The 18,195-nt window shown below is 28.9% G+C and overlaps 1 long non-coding RNA gene and 1 pseudogene across 1 annotated transcript; both read right to left on the reverse strand.

The window, feature by feature from the left end:
• Window positions 1–1,564: 1,564 nt before the first annotated feature.
• Window positions 1,565–9,068, reverse strand: LOC123901247 (annotated as a pseudogene).
• Window positions 9,069–13,099: 4,031 nt separating this feature from the next.
• Window positions 13,100–14,913, reverse strand: LOC123901255. The gene is made up of 4 exons (XR_006806667.1): window positions 14,834–14,913; window positions 14,364–14,747; window positions 14,191–14,241; window positions 13,100–13,365 (listed from the first exon to the last, which is right to left on the reverse strand). It is a non-coding gene; the product is annotated as an uncharacterized LOC123901255 (long non-coding RNA).
• Between the last annotated feature and the right edge of the window lie 3,282 nt (window positions 14,914–18,195).

Here is an 18,195-nt window from a genome sequence, read left to right on the forward strand (position 1 = left end):
GATAAATACATCAACTTAACAACATGACGATAATTGCATACATAAACAATTTGTAGGGATGAAAGCATGACATTTTTTTATGAAGACAAAAAATTAAATTTAGTAATTTTGCAGAGAAAAAAACCTATTTAACCAATAAAATATTAGAAAACACTAAAAATTAACCTTATTACAATAATATATATAAACATATTAAGAATTATAAGTTTTTTTAAAAAATAAAATAAATGTATTTTAATAATTATATCTATTAATGATTCAACCGTAAATATATTAAACTTTATAAACTAATAATATTAAAAAATGGAAAGGTAATAATATTGAAATATTAAAATCACCATTGGATGCAATAATAATAATAATAATAAGTTGTTAAATTCATACGTTTGTTTTTTTTTTTCCAGAAAATACCATATGTTTTTCAAAAAAAAAAAAAATACTAAAATCATATTATTTTATAGGATATTATAATATTTGAATCTTTAAAAAAGTGAAAATTTAAGTTGGAAGATTTGATGCATGATTTATTGTGGAACATGACTAGTGATTACATTTATGTGAAAGATATATTTGCAAATATTTAAAACTAGTGTTTAATATAGAAAATTTAATAAAGAAACAGAATCTGCATTAAATATTTGCCACTCGTTAACCACGTCAGCGGTGTACCGGTACACGTCCACATAATACGTGTACCGAAGTGTTCACCAAAAAATATTATTCTTTTGTGTTAATCTCAAATATGTAAAATATGTTGTAATTATACTTTCTTTTATATGTAGGATTGTGGGGAATTTATGACTTTTACTTATATAATTATTATGAATCAAATATTTAGATGAAATTCTTAAAATTAATTACTTTTATTATAATTTAAGTATGGAGAATGTTAACTTGTGCCCTTAAGGCACATATTAAGGAAGCAAAAATAGAAATTATTAAATGCTAATTTGTGCATTTTGACTTTTGAAGCATTAAATTTCTTGTATCATTAAATGATGAATTTCTATTTTGGTATATCTTAACATGTGCCCCCTAGGGCACATGTTAACAAGACCCACCCTTTAAGTATATAAATAATATATATTATTAGTTTAAAACCATCTGATCGATCCGAAAACCTTAAACCAATAAATATTTGTGCATTTGTGGTTAAAATTGTGCCCGGGCTTAACACCATTTCTGGCTCCGCCACTGGCCTTAATTATAAGTAAAAGTTTATTTTCAGATTCATTGAATATTATAAACCAGATACATTGATTATTTAATGAATCTGAATAGTTGGCTTTTGCTTTTAATTAAGGTCGAAGGGAGTACCATATAAGTATATAACATAACAAACAAAGCATAAAACGCTTATAAAAAAAAAAAAGAGAGCATAAAACAACTAAATAAACAAAAATGTAAGACGCAAGAAAGCCTTGCTTTGAGAACCATTGATACATACATGATTTTATCTACCACTTTCATATAATTCTCCTTAGCCAAGAGATGTTTTCTAATCGAAAGTAAACAACACAATAAATGCATAAACCAAGGGCTTTTTATTAAACTAAAAAGTTGTTTATGTTTCAAAAAATCCCAAGATTGAGGCACAGTAGCCGTTAACGTGACGTGCCTAGGGTCGGTAAGAATTGATGTTATGTTCACAAAACCAGCTTCCTTCAGTGTTTCATCCATATCAGTCAAGTAGTACTCATCAAGAAACGGTTCCGTGTAGGGGTGTACATGGGTTGGGCAAATCCGGTCGACCCGGTAAAACCCACCCAATCCAACCCAAAAAAGTGGGTTGGGTCGGGCAAGTGGGTGGATATGGATTTCAAAAATGAATAACCCATTAAAAAAATCGGGTTTCGGGTAAAACCTGACCCAACCCAAAAAACCCACTAACCCACTCATGCTATGTTTCTTGAATTTTTTTAATGAAAATACTAAAGATTTTTTCATTTGATTATTAAATATTTTTATATTGAAAATGAGTTATACTATTTTTTACGAAAATCAAAAAGATTGAATAATTTTTATGAACAAAAATCATAATTTTTCGCATTATTTTTTTAAAATTTTAAAAAATTGAATAATTTTCATAAACAAATATAGTGATTCATGGTTTAGTCATTTGATATTAAAAAAAGCAAAAAAATTATTTGGATAACACGCTATCCAACCCGTAAATTAATAGATTTATACAAAAAAATGGGTGATTACTTTTTATAGTGAAAAAAAGTTACCCCATTTTTCAAGAAAATACATTGATTGAGTTGTTTTTTATGAAAAAAATATGATGATTCAACATTTAGATATTTAATATAAAAAAAATAGAAAAATAATTTGGGTAACCCACAACCCAACCCAATCCAACCCGGAAATTAGTGAATTTACCCAACCCGGCCTAATCTTATAACGGGTGGTTATTTTACTAAACCCAACCCGGAGTACCATATGTGGTTTGGGTTTTGGCCAAACCCAACCCAATCCGGCCCACGTACACCCCTGGTTCCGTGCTCTTCATCAATGTAAACAGGACTGGAGATAACTCCTACAAGACATATTGAAGAAAGAAAAAAGTGAACAAGTTTGACGATGTTCCTATTGGACAACAATGTACCATAAGCTACATGAAAGCTCTTTAATCAGATTTGTATACATAAACTCTCACTTTCTAATTGCATAAAAATTAAAAGCATATTATGCAGTATAAAGAGTTAATGTATTGTTCCATATTAACATTCTAATGTAGTTAATAAGATAAAAAAATAAAAAAAAAAGTCAAAGTTTTTATCCGTCAAACTGAATAATTTAGTTTAAAGGTAATCTACAATGCATAATGTTCTAGTATGCTCCAAAGTACCAAAATCATATTCTTTTCTTAATCAATTTGACTTAGTTAATAACATACTACGTGTTAATATTTACAGTTAATCCCATCCCAATAAAAGGAAAAGCTATGTAAAAAGCTCTATTAATTATAAAATATGGTCAAGAAGAAAAGATGGAAAAATACCTGTAAGACCTTTGACTTTGGCTGCAGAAAGCAATATTAATGATATTAGTGTTTGTGATAGGAGCATAAAATGAAGAAAAAAAATTTATGATGGTTTTATATACCGAATTATCTGTCATAGCAAATGTGCCTCCAGGCCGAAGGAGACGGAATGCTTCCCTAACTACATTCACTATAGCTCTTGCAGGACATTCATGAAACTGCATAAATTTGAGGAGTCCAGAATATAAAATCCACTGAATATTTTGTTAAAAAAAAACAAAATGTTGTTAAAGTAGTCAAATATATGTATCAACTAATTCACACGTGAAAAACATTCCAAAGATGTCATCATTCAGCTGTATGACGTTTAGGACTTATGTCTTGCAGGAAAAACAGCACCTATATGTTTGCAAATTGATATGTTCTCTATAAAAAGGTTTTTCATGTATATTGTGTTAAAAAAATTGATAATCCACAATTGATTTAATGCAAGAACACTAAAAAACATTAGTCTCTAAACAGCGAGTTCGAGTGTAAGAATTTTCAAAATCTATAAGCTTATGGACTTCTGTTGCAGTCACCATATCACATATCAAGAAATTATTTGCATAACAGTACTGCTTACTTTCATCTTTTGTTAACTAATAAAATGTATATAGATAAAAGTGCATTGTGGCATTCTCTGAATTTAAAGGACTAAATAAAAGAACAAAACGACATACCACATAAGAAATAGATACAAGATCAAATGATTTAGAAGGCAAGCCCGTGTCTTCCCCATTTGCATGCATCCATTTTATAGGATTTTTTCTAGGCGTTCCTCTATTTTCCTTATGCTGAGCCACAGCTAGAAAATAGGGTGACATATCTAGCCCCTGGAACAAACATTTCCATCATAAACCATGTACATACCATGCATTAGGCTAATTTTACATAGCATTGACAAAGCAATTTGATCCATTAACAACTCACAGTGACATTAGCTGTAGGGAACTTGTCTGCAAGAAATCTTGAGCTTACTCCAACAGAACATCCGATGTCTAGAATGTCACCAATCACGGATGTTTGTGAATGCTGTAGATGGTGTTGTTCAATTGCACTAAGCCAATTGCCACGCAGGATCTGAGTCGCTTCATCTACTGAAGAAGCGTCAGGAATTGCTCGTCTTACCATTGACTTAGTAGCAGCCTCTGCTTCTGCAGCTGCCTATCATCAAATAATACAGTTCTTAATGATATTTTCTATGGAATTTCAGCAAGGAAGCCAACAGTAATTAGGATATCCATCCACATTATAGTCTATTTAACTAAAGACACAGTCAAGAACGCCCCTAAGATTCAAATGGTTGCCAAAGACCAAAAGAGCGGAAAAAAATGCATATAACATTATAAATGTGCATGAACATATAGTAATGTACACAGGATTAAACTAAATCTTATTACAAAGTGCAAAAGGTCCAGTAGGAACATTTTTTGGCTTTGTCTGTTACCAATTACCATGCATATCTTGGATGGATGACAAGTCACAGGGAACATTTTTACAACTATAATGTGTAACATTTGACAAACACAACTCTTAAATAGTATTAGTGTCGTGTCTGATGTTTGTGTCAATGTTTCATACACAACCACAACCAATCCAGCTACCAAAGAGGAACACTTTGTAGGGCATCTGATTATCAAGAAAGGAGTGAGTCGAGTGCCCAAATCAAAACATTCATTGACATAAACTAAAGTTTAGAATTATCTCACTTACTAGCCATGTAAGATTCCCTTCATCATATGCATGAAATGGATACAAATAATCTGTACATTAAATCAAACAAACAGACCATCCATCAATCCATTTGAAACATGAAAATTAAAAATATAAAAGTAGAAAGGAAAAAATTAAGATAAAATTACAATCTGGATATACTAAAGATTGGTTTTGAATGCCATCCAACTCCTTATAAACTTCTGACTCCAAAATCTCTTTAGTCATTTCCCTCCAAGGTATGTTGTTCTTCTCAGCTGTACTGTGCATTTACAATCACATCCAAAAAAACTTTATTGAAAGAATGTTACCAAATTACTACTGGTTGTGAAAAATGTGAAGCAAAGTGAAGGGAATAAATGATTAACCTTACTAAAACTCAGGGGCGGATCCACCACCCGGCATGCCCTGGCACGTGCCCGGGCTCGGCACCCAATTTTTTTTTTTTAGGGTTGTTACTTTAATCTGAAAATTCGAATGTTTGAGTAAGAATTAATAAAATTTAAGTGTATATTCATAATCCTCATGAAATTCTGAGCAAAATGGTATATTTAATTGTCCAATTTGGTGCTAGAATTGAAAAATTCGATTTATGATTTTGGTTGTTTTGGAGGTTGAAGATGATGAACAGTAGATTAAAGGGTTGTTTTAATATATATTTATATATATTAATGAAGCCTTATTTAGACACAAGCGTGCATACTAGCTCAGTGCCTGAGAGATGAATTGGTCACACTGGAGGCCTGTGTTCAATTCCCAACTTCCTATCATTTTTCAAAACTTTATGTTTATTTTGGTTTTGTTTTCTTTATTTTTTTACATATATATTATCAAAATTACCCTTTATTTCATTTAAGTTAATTTTATGTTATTTTCTTTATTTAACATATCTAAAAATCACAAAAAATCTTTATAAAAAATACTAAAAATATCAATTTTGTTTCCCTTTTTATATATGGTAAAAATAGTAAACAAATGTATTATTATTGTTTTTATTTGATTTTAATTTTTTACCTCATGCTTAAGTATAACCCAAAATACCAAAAAAATATGGTGAATTCTTCGGTACACGTATTATGTGGAGGTGTACCGGTACACCGCTGAGGTGGTTAATAGGTGGCAATCATTTATTGCGGATTTTGTTTCTTTATTAAGTTTTCATCATTAAATATTACTTTTTAATATTTATAAATGTATCATTCACATAAATATAGTCATCAATCATGTTCCAGAATAAATCAAACATGCATCAAATATTTTAATCTAGATTGTCACATTTTTTTAACAAGATTCAAATAATTTAATATTATTTAATATCCTTTAAAATAATATAATTTTAAGTATTTGAACAACAAATGATATTTTCTAAAAAAAAAAAAACGTATGATTTAACCATTAACACATATAATTATTTTTTTGTACAAAAAAACTTAAATTTTTTAATATACTTAAATATTTTATTGTAATAGTAAATCTAACTACTTGATATTAAACTGTTAGATTGTCGATATTTAAATTCATAAATATTTTTCATTTCAATTTGGTCAATTTAATTCCTTAGTTCTTATGATAGAATTGGTAGAGACCTAATTATCAGTTCTTGATAAATAGGTTTTTTGAGTAACAATTAATCAAACTAGTTGATATTGAGGCGTTTATATTGTCAAAAATTTGAATCATATGTGTGTCATTCCAATTAGGTGGTATTGAATTGTTTCAGAGAAATTTGATTTCCCTAGTCACAGTTGTTATGTTTGTATCAAAATTCTTTCTGCCATCATTCCATTTCGGGTATTTACAGAAATCCTGCGAATGGTACCGCAATCTGTTTGACTAACCATTAAATTACAATTTCTAAGTATCTATTGTCCAACATCCCAATTTAGTGATTTTGAAGAAGTGGTTTACCGAATACGAATTTTTCAAAATTTACAGTTAGACTGAAAGTTTATATCATATAAATCATCCATAAAAAAAATTTAGAAAAATTGAAAATCATTTGATATGTTATAAACTTTCAATCCAACAGTGGATTTTGTAAAATTCGTATTCGCTATAATGTTATTCATGACAGGTCCACAATGGACCGCTTAATGAAGTGGTCCATATTAGAATTTATCTAGATTAGAATTAGAACCCCCCAACAAACAGTCTCCTTGAGCTTAGCTCAGTTGGTAGGGACATCACATTTTAAATGCAAGAGTCGGGGTTCGAACCACGGACACTCCACTCACTCATCTTGTTAAAGTAATAAAAATAAAAATAAAGATGTAAAACAACATCCCAACTTTATTCTTTAATGTCATTCAACATCTTTCAAAAATTAACAAAAGTTAACAAAAATTAACATCTTTCAACTTCGATCTTCTTCAAAAATACTACATTTCTAAGCAAAAATCAACATTATCTTTCAACTTCGATTTTATTCAACGATACTACCTTTCTAAACAAAAGTTAACAACATCTTTCAACTTTGATTTATTTCAAAAATACTACCATTATAATTATACTTACTTTCATTAAGGATTTCTAATTTTCTCAATCAAGTCGTTCAATATCACCTAATTAAAATAACAATAACTTATGAATTTAAATTTTGACAATCAAGCATTTCTAGAACAATATAAAAAGTTTATTTACAAAACTATAGCATTTTTCAAAATAAAATGAATTAAATATGAGTTTTTGAAATCAAAATATGAAGATAAAAGTAACAAATATTTTGACTTAAAAATCACATTGAGCTTCTTATTTTTGGATAAACATTTTATAATGCTCAATACGTATTTGCAAAATTATGATAAATACATCAACTTAACAACATGACGATAATTGCATACATAAACAATTTGTAGGGATGAAAGCATGACATTTTTTTATGAAGACAAAAAATTAAATTTAGTAATTTTGCAGAGAAAAAAACCTATTTAACCAATAAAATATTAGAAAACACTAAAAATTAACCTTATTACAATAATATATATAAACATATTAAGAATTATAAGTTTTTTTAAAAAATAAAATAAATGTATTTTAATAATTATATCTATTAATGATTCAACCGTAAATATATTAAACTTTATAAACTAATAATATTAAAAAATGGAAAGGTAATAATATTGAAATATTAAAATCACCATTGGATGCAATAATAATAATAATAATAAGTTGTTAAATTCATACGTTTGTTTTTTTTTTTCCAGAAAATACCATATGTTTTTCAAAAAAAAAAAAAAATACTAAAATCATATTATTTTATAGGATATTATAATATTTGAATCTTTAAAAAAGTGAAAATTTAAGTTGGAAGATTTGATGCATGATTTATTGTGGAACATGACTAGTGATTACATTTATGTGAAAGATATATTTGCAAATATTTAAAACTAGTGTTTAATATAGAAAATTTAATAAAGAAACAAAATCTGCATTAAATATTTGCCACTCGTTAACCACGTCAGCGGTGTACCGGTACACGTCCACATAATACGTGTACCGAAGTGTTCACCAAAAAATATTATTCTTTTGTGTTAATCTCAAATATGTAAAATATGTTGTAATTATACTTTCTTTTATATGTAGGATTGTGGGGAATTTATGACTTTTACTTATATAATTATTATGAATCAAATATTTAGATGAAATTCTTAAAATTAATTACTTTTATTATAATTTAAGTATGGAGAATGTTAACTTGTGCCCTTAAGGCACATATTAAGGAAGCAAAAATAGAAATTATTAAATGCTAATTTGTGCATTTTGACTTTTGAAGCATTAAATTTCTTGTATCATTAAATGATGAATTTCTATTTTGGTATATCTTAACATGTGCCCCCTAGGGCACATGTTAACAAGACCCACCCTTTAAGTATATAAATAATATATATTATTAGTTTAAAACCATCTGATCGATCCGAAAACCTTAAACCAATAAATATTTGTGCATTTGTGGTTAAAATTGTGCCCGGGCTTAACACCATTTCTGGCTCCGCCACTGCTAAAACTTGTCTAGCACCGAGCTTGAGGATAGAGTATAAGGGTTTGAAAGAGATGAGAGCTCGAACCATGCGAGAGAGAGAGGAGTCTCTCCAGTCCATTTGGGTTGAACTAAGTTTCCTTGTCCATAACTGCTAACTTGAAGGGAGGTGTTGTTGTGTCGGAGGAGGAGGCCGCTGCTTGAATTGCCAAGTGACGCCGTGTTGGTGTCTGTGCCGTTGCGGTGGCGATGCCGTGCGGATTGATTAATGAAGAGAGGTTCTGAAGTGGGGAGGAAAGAGCCATTGTGTGTGTGTGTGTGAGACTGGTACAGACAGTGGCAACCACAAACACATCCTATGTCTAGGTAATGGATAAAGGCAAATTCTAGCGTGAGGCCACAAAATTGGCCTCTCATTGATAAGATGGCCACCGTGGCCAATAGAAAAGTATGTATACCGTATACTTGTTCAAATGCCACATAGGATTATATGGTACATATTATTTATTATGCATCTTCATGTCCATTAATATTGTAAATAAGTCCCTATGATATTAAAAGTTACATAATTATCTCGATCTTTATATTGTTTTATTAATTTTAGTTGTTATTGTTAAAATCAATTGAAACAATATCACAACAACATCATCATTTTCTGTTCAAACAAATTGCTTATTTCATTCCTATTAAAAAATAAAAAATAATCTCTTCTTCTTCCAATATAATGTTCACAAATAAATCAAAAAAAAAAAAAAAAAAACTTCTTCCTCATCCTGATTGATCGGATCTGATTTATTAAAAGAAGTTCATGGTGTAGATGGTTGAAGGTAGTGGCTGGAGTTTTTCTTGACTTGAGTTATCTTTTCATGAAAAACACGTAAAAAAAAAAAATACGAAAATAATAGATCTGAGTTAATTATCAATCGATAAAATGAATAGATCTGGATTTAACGTTGAAAAATAAGAACAAACATACCACTTCATCAACGAATTTGTTGATGTTCGCGTAACTGCCTTGCTAAACTGTTAAGTTTTTGAAAATTTTAATTTTAGGTTTTTTGTTTTAGACCATTTGAATCAAAATTAAAATCATAAGTGTATTGTAAATGGTTTTTGTGATGTTTCTGGATAATTAATTGTTATTTTCGCCGTTTAAATGGACATGATACTGTCGGGTTTTAAGCTTGGATCGCGGTTCTGAAACTGGTTTGAATTGACCCCGACTGAAGATTGAAGATGATGTTAATTTATATATATATATATATATATATATATATATTCTTATCAAGGCTGATTTAATATATATCATATGACGCAAGAAATGTTAATGATTTATTCACATGTCCGAGTGGTAGAAGTTTTTATCTCTATATAGCACGTGTGCGAGTTCGATACCTGTTCACAACATTTTGTGATTTTTTTTTTAAATTGCCTTGAAATTCAAGGCAGAAAAGGAAAAAGTACAGATGAAGAGAGTCTCGAACCCATGACCTACTAACTTGGCTGTATTCATTTATGTGAGTTTTTTCCCACCTTATGAATATATGTTTGTTTCTGAACTTTTAGGATTAATACACTATATTGTCTTTTTTTTAAAAAAAAAATAATATTTGTCATTTTAAACATGTAATTATATGGATTAAAATGAATTGTGTAATGTTTAGACAACTTAATTATTTTGAATCAAATGTTAATATAATTTATATTTGATTAGGGAGTACATGTATCATCTTTAATTACATAAAATTATTCTAAAACACTATTAAGTGTGGTAGTTGACTAATTGTTATAATTTGAAGTTAATGTTTTAAAAACTATACAAATAAAGTAAAATTTAAAAATAAGACATAATTTGATTTAAGATTATACTCCGGTTCAACTGAATCACTATTAATCATAGTATTTGATTATGGATTATACTTCGGTTCAAAATTATTATTAACCCTAGTTTTTTACTACGAGTTATACTCCGGTTGAAGTTTATGACTTAAAAATTATATAAATAACGTAAAATTTAAAAATAAATTATTATTTGACTTAAGTTCTAACTCCAAATCAACTTGAACACTATTGACCCAACTTTTAGACAAACATCGTGACCCTTTCATTAAAATTATGTTTCCGATAAGACTATAATTACGATATGTCTACATATTTGGAGTCCGGTGATCAAAATTCTTTTTCTCATTTGTTTGTTAGTCTAATTAGGTGATATTGAACGATCGAATTGATAAAATTCGAAATCTTCAGTCGGAATAGGTAGTTTTAGTCCAGCTTTATGACCCTTTCATTATAACTAGGTATCTGGTGAGACTGTTATTACAACCAGTCTATACATTTGGAACCCGAAGATCAAAATTTTTTTTCTCATTTGTTTGTTAGTCCAATTAGGTGATATTCAACGGTCAGATTGATGAAATTCGAAATCTTTCATAAAATCGGTAGGTTTAGACAAACTTCATGCCCTTTCGTTAAAATTAGGTTTGAGACTGTATATACATTTCGAGTTCAATGTTCCAAATTCTTTTTCTCATTTGTTTGTTAATCCAATTAGGTGATATTGAACGGGTAAAATGAGACTAGGTTTAGACAAACTTCATGACTCTTTCGTTATTAAAACTAGGTTTCGATGAGAATGTTATTACGATCTGCAGGGCCGGCCCAAGGATAAAGCGGCCCAAGCCCTAGCTTTAGGCTCCAAAAACAATTTATGTTTGACAAATATATATATATACATATGTAGGCCTCCGTCACAAATTGTAAAGCGCTATATAGTCCATTTGGTGGCGTGTTTCGTTTCATATTGGCAGGATGGTGTGTTCTATCCCTGCCAAAGCCTGTTGATGGTTATTTTAGCTTTTCTTTTCACAGTTTTTTTCTCCCTTATTTTTTATAATGTTCTAACTGTTTTTTCTTTTCAAACAAATTGCAAAAGTTATTGGTCTTTACCATAATATAAAATGAGAATACAAAATATAACTACTAATTTTAGTTTGATTTTCTATTTGTACCAATTTGTTCTTAATAATTTTTTAAATATTTTATTTAAATTTAATTACATACAACCTAAATATTGAATATGAAATATAGATAAATTAAAATAAATTAAAATGAATAAAAATAATATTTTTAATTTTGTACATATTTTAGAAGTAGTTTCTAATAGTATATTTTATTTTTATTATAAATATAATCGATATATTTTTAACTTTCTTACCAAAAATTGTTTATTTATTTATTTTTAAATATAAATTTTATGTTTTTCTTTCGTACAATATTTTTTGGGAACTATTAATGCACAACAACTTATTTTACTTTCTCTCTATCACATATAGTACGTTGGGAACCCCGTCAACCCACACAGGTAGTGGACATTAGTATTTGGAATATGAGCATTCATTTACTAATCAATATTTGAATTTATTTATTTATTTAAAAAATGAAATATAGAGAATTAAAATCGAAAATGACACTAAATACCATCAAATTAGAGATTTTAACATGTTTATTGTGGATTTTAAATACGTCCAGTTTCAGCCGAATTATAACCATCAGTCAAACCGGAATATAATCTTACATTTTTTTAAATTTTTTTATTTATTTATATAATTATTTTTAATTCATTAACTTCAGTCGAAGTTTAACCTTCAGTCAAAAACTAGGGTTAATAGTGATTCAATTAAACTGGAGTATAATATTTCGTCAAAGTATAGGGTTAATAGTCCTTCAGTTGAACTGGAGTATAATCTTAGTTTATTTTTAAATTTACTTTATTTATATAATTTTTTTAATTCATTAACTTTAGTCAAAATTTAACCCTCAGTCAAAGACTAAGGTTAATAGTGCTTCAATTTGAACCGGAGTATAATATTTCGTCAAAGTATAGGGTTAATAAAGCTTCAATTGACCCGGGGGTATAATCTTACTTTATTTTTAAAATTTACTTTATTTGTATATATATTTTTTAATTCATTAACTTCAGTCGAAGTTTAACCCTCAGTCAAACACTACTAGAAAAAAATTCATTTGGGACGGAAAAATATGTCACACAATAGTTGAAAATTCCGTCCCAAAATATTTTTGGGACGGAATTTGTGACAAAAATATTTCGTCGCAATTCGCTCGTCGCAATTCATTTGGGACGGAATATTTAATTCCGTCGCATATTTGGGACAGAATTTGGGACAGAAATTAATAATTTTTTTTGAAGGATTCTTTCAATCCGTCCCTAAATTCGTGACGGATTTAAAATTTCCGTCGCAATTTTTATATAGCTTTTCTATGAAATTAATTTTTTTATAAACATCAATAATTACAAAATAATGATTAATAAAAATTCATATATGTTAATCAAGTCTGAATAACAAAAAAAAAGTTGATCATAAACGCAAAGCTTTTATATTTCATTAAATTAAACCCACAACAATATCCAACAACAATTACACCAATGGAAGAACTGTTACATAAAAATTCAAGACAAATAAAGTACAATATTTTGCACAGATCTATACAAACTATACTTGAACCAAGAAAAACTTGATGTTCTTCCTTCTATAAGAATAGTAGACAAGTTGATGGAATCACATATGAACAATGGTTGATTGTGAGATTTCCTTTGATAAAATCATCATGTGGTTTGTGAAATGTCCTAAGAAACAAAAAAAGCAAAGTTATGTTATGATTATGAAAATACAAGAATTAAGTAGTGAGCGAAAGTCATGAAGACCACACAAAACCAAGAAACATTGAACTTAGAATCATACCCATGCTTATCCAAGTTTGTGTAAATACAAATATCATAACTTAAGACACACACACCCCTTGACTACTGTTGTAGAGAAAGTTGTCAAGAGTTATTCCTATTCATGGCTACTACAACTACAATTGCCTTGAGTTTGTCTTTGTGTTAATTACCGAGATTCACATGATTTTGAACATTGTATAAATATCTTATTGAAGAAGACATTGATGGATGAATAAAAAGGAATGGTTTTGAACTTTCAACAAATGTTGGAAGAACCATTAAGAATTTGAATCAAAATTCCAATTATCTTTGTATACTATGAAAAACAAGGAATGAGCTTATAATTCCAAATGCATGCACAACAATATAATTATTTGTGCTTTCATTCTCTTTATACAAACACTTAAGATCCATAGAAATTTAAACAATCAAATTAACAAATGAGGAAAACACAGACCATTAAAATGAAGTCTCAAATTAAAAGGGTAAGTGTTCATATTCAATATCCCACCATGAATGAAGATTCAATTGACAAAATACATACATAGCTAAACTTAAGCCCAATTTAATTTTCCAATTTTTTGAGCAATTGACTAAATTATTTAAGGACTAAGGAGCTTATAGATATAATAAAATAACCAGAATCATCAACTAGAAATTATGCATATTGGCAAAACTAATTTGAGCAAAACAAAAGAGTATTATGACTTAGGGAATGCAAAATTGTACCTGAAAGTTTTGCCATAATCACCAAAGACAAATCCTACTACTCATTGTCGTCTGTTCAATGGGGAAATCCTTACAAAGTCATAAAAGGATAAACATGAAAGGATATGCATTGCAGAGATACACAACAATATATTATATATAAAAATTTAAAAATACAGAAAAATTATCACAACCTTCTTTTGGTTTGCCAGCAACAGGAGGAACGAAAAGCACCGCCAGAAATAGGAAGCTGAGACGCAAGGAGCAACGTCGCAGACACGCCGGAGACACGGAAGGAGAACGACTAGGATGATAAATCAAAACAACATCAGTTAGATCTAAGAATAGAAACAATCAAACAAGTAGAAGAAATCAAAACACAGATTGAAATCGAGAATTGTTGAAGATTGCTAGTAAATCTAGAAGAAACAACAAATTTATCAACACATGGAGGAATGGAGAGATGGAGGAGTGGGATGAAGCTTGAGGCGGAAAAAGGAGCGATGCAGATCTAGAACTCAGGTGACGGCGGCGCGAGAGAGGTACTTAGGGTTCTCACTTATCTCGTGTTCTATCCTCTGAAAAGTTAAAAGAAAATTACAAGAAGAAGAAATTTAATACTTGGACTGAAAAAAATAAAACTGATTTGAGACGGAAAACATACTTTCATCTTAAATTTGGGACAGAAATATAAATTCTGTCACGAGATTGAGACAGAAATAATTTATGTCGCAAGATAATATATATCCTTTAGAAAAAACGTTGGGGACAGAATATTGTCGCAAATTCCGTCCCAATTATATTGTTTTGTGACGAAAAAATATTCCGTCCCAAAATTCCGTCCTAATCTGAATTTTTCTAGTAGTGAAAGATTAGGGTTAACAGTGCTACAATTTGAACCTGAGTATAATATTCCGTCAAAGTCTAGGGTTAATATTGTTTCTATTAAACCGGAATATAATCTTACATTATTTTTGGTTGGATCTTGCACCTGGAAGCATATCAGTTTCAATTGTCAATGAAATGAACAAGATTATTTCGATAAGTGTCAAAATCCACCATCATCTCATATTTGAAAAGATTGTCATTGAGAATTTGTAAGTGTCAGTCAAGTAAACTATTTCATGATTTAAAAGGCAGAGGCTTCTTCAAAGTTCAATCCAAAAGATGTCATATCCCGGATCCAATTGAGTTATGAAGATAAATTTTGAATGGCCAACAAAGGCATTGAATTTTTTGGATTTTTTTTTTCCATGATTAAGGATCCGGCTTACTAGACCGCCTAATTTGGTCTACGGGTCAGTTCTGACATCAAATGGTCTCAACCCTTCCTAATCGCAGTTGCGGAGGATCGAACCAACTAACGATGTGTAAATACATAGAATTTAGTCACAACAATTAGTTACGATGTTAAACAAACAAAATCAGACTTAGTTGCAGTTTTGGTCCCCATATTTTTATCGTTTTGCAGATATGGTCCTCATATTTTAAAATATGACAATTTTGGTCCCCCTATCATAATTTTTAATTAAAAATTGACGATATGATATGTTTTAAACGACGTGACATATGCCCCGATGATAAGAAAATACCAATATCTATGCAATTGTAAGAAAAATCTTTCATAAATTTAATTTAAAACATGTTGTATCACTATATTTTAGAAAAAATATGTGGTAGAGGGACCAAAACTGTATCAATTTAAAATAAGGGAATCAATTTTGTAGATTGATAAAAATATTAAGACTAAAACTGCAATTAAGCAAAAAAAAAAAATTAAATGAGAATGAGGTTGAAATACCAACAAGTAGGAGTGGGAGTAACAATAACAAAAGTGTCACGCGAGCTTAACTCAGTTGGGATGATATTGTATTATATATATACAGAGTCGGGGTTCGAACCTCAACCATCCCACTTATCTATTTTAAGAGTGAAATTTATAACCACTAGACTATCATAACAACAAATAGGAATGAAACGACTTTCTATTGCTGTGAATCGAGATTAGTCTCTATTCCAATTATATGTTAAAAATGCCTTCCTGAACAGAGACCTATAGGAAAAAGTTTACATGAGCCCTCCATCCAATTGGGTAGAAGGAAGGAAGGAGAGTGGTGGCTGGGGGGGACAAAGAGAGGAAAAAGTTTACATGAGCCCTCCATCCACCTTAGAAATAATTGCAATGATTAAAGGGATGGATTCTTCAAAGATTCCATCCAAGATGTCTTATTCTATGGAAATTTCTTCCTTTACCTGGAAATTTAGATGCCATATTCTAGTAATTGTAATTGAGTTTTAAAGATGAAATTTGAATGGGCATAAAAAGCCAATAATTTATTCAGTAAAAAAACAGATGTCTGCTTTTGAGTTTTGTCCCCGCATTATTTATACCAGAAAAAATATTATTGGGAGATATTTTCCTATAAAATTTATACTACTACGAAAATAATTCTCAATAAAATTTTCACTACTAAAAAAATATTGACATGTAGAAATTCTGATCAATTATTTTTAAAAATAAAAAAAATAAATGAAAATGGGTTAAAAATTGAGAGACCGGGACAGAACACAAAGTAACAAACAATAATAACAAGGGCCAAATAAAAATGAAAAATTATGTCACCAGTCCCACTTATGAACCATTGCAATGATTAAAGGGATGATGGATTCCAACATCAACCATCCTTACCTTTCATAAACTTATTACTCCCTCTATTCCAAAATATAAGATTTAGTTGATCACTGCAGGTATGCTAATGTTCAATTTTGATCACTAATATTTTTTTTATAATATGATCATTAATATCTTTAATTGTCTATTTATAAAAAGGGGAACTCTTCAATACACATATTATGTGGATGTGTACCGGTACATCGCTGAGGTGGTTAACAAGTGGCAAACATTTAATGCAGATTTTATTTCTTGATTAAGATTTCTATATTAAACACTACTTTTTAATATTTGCAAATATATCATCCGCATAAATATAATCATCAATCATGTTGAATAATAAATCAAAGGATGCATCAAATATTCCAACCAAGATTTTCACTTTTTTTTTAAGCAAACAATTTTTTTTAGCAAAACTCAAATAAATTAATATTATCATAATATCCTATAAAATAATAAAATCATATTATTTTATAGCATATATTAGAATGAAAAATACTTAAGAATTTAAATGTTGTCAATCTAACAGTTCAACATCAACTAATTAGATTAACTATGATTAAAGAAACGTAGTTCATATGAAATGAGGTCTCAACTAATTTTCTCAATTATGACTATGACAATCAATTGATCTTAGTCAATCTGTTCAACTTGGCCTAATTAGAATAAATTAAGAAGTTGAATTTCAAAAATCTAACGGTTCAATTTCATATTGTTGGACTAACTATTGCGCAAGAAACCTATTACAAAAGGGACTAAGGAGATCAAATATTCTAAATCTGACTGTTCAACTTGACTAAATTGAAATGGAAAAACTTAAGAATTCAAATTTTGACAATCACGAGTTAGTTTTTACCTAAGAATTCAAACCTTGACAAAATTAAAATATTAAAATTAAGTTTAATAATATTAAAGAAAATAATTGAAATATTAAAATCATAGTTGGATCCAATAATAATAATAATTTGTTAAAATCATACTCTCTTTTTTTTAGAAAATACCAATATATTGTTAAAATACTAAAATAATATTATTAATATTTTATACAATATTTAGAATATATTAATATTTGAATCTTGTAAAACAATATGTTTTCTTAAAAAAAAAATTTGAAAATCTAGGTTGAAAGATTTGATGCATGCTTTGATTTACATTACGGTAGTACATGAGTGATAATTATATTTATGTGAATGATACATTTGCAAATATTAAAAAGTAGTATTTTAATATATAGAAAACTTAATAAAGAAACAAAATCTGCATTAAATAATTGTCACTTGCTAACCACCTTAGCAATGTAGCGGTACACATCCACATAATATGTGTACTGAAGAATAAATTATTATTTTTTAAAC

The sequence above is a fragment of the Trifolium pratense genome, unplaced genomic scaffold, assembly GCF_020283565.1.
Source record: "Trifolium pratense cultivar HEN17-A07 unplaced genomic scaffold, ARS_RC_1.1 scaffold_60, whole genome shotgun sequence".
Taxonomy (NCBI): domain Eukaryota; kingdom Viridiplantae; phylum Streptophyta; class Magnoliopsida; order Fabales; family Fabaceae; genus Trifolium; species Trifolium pratense.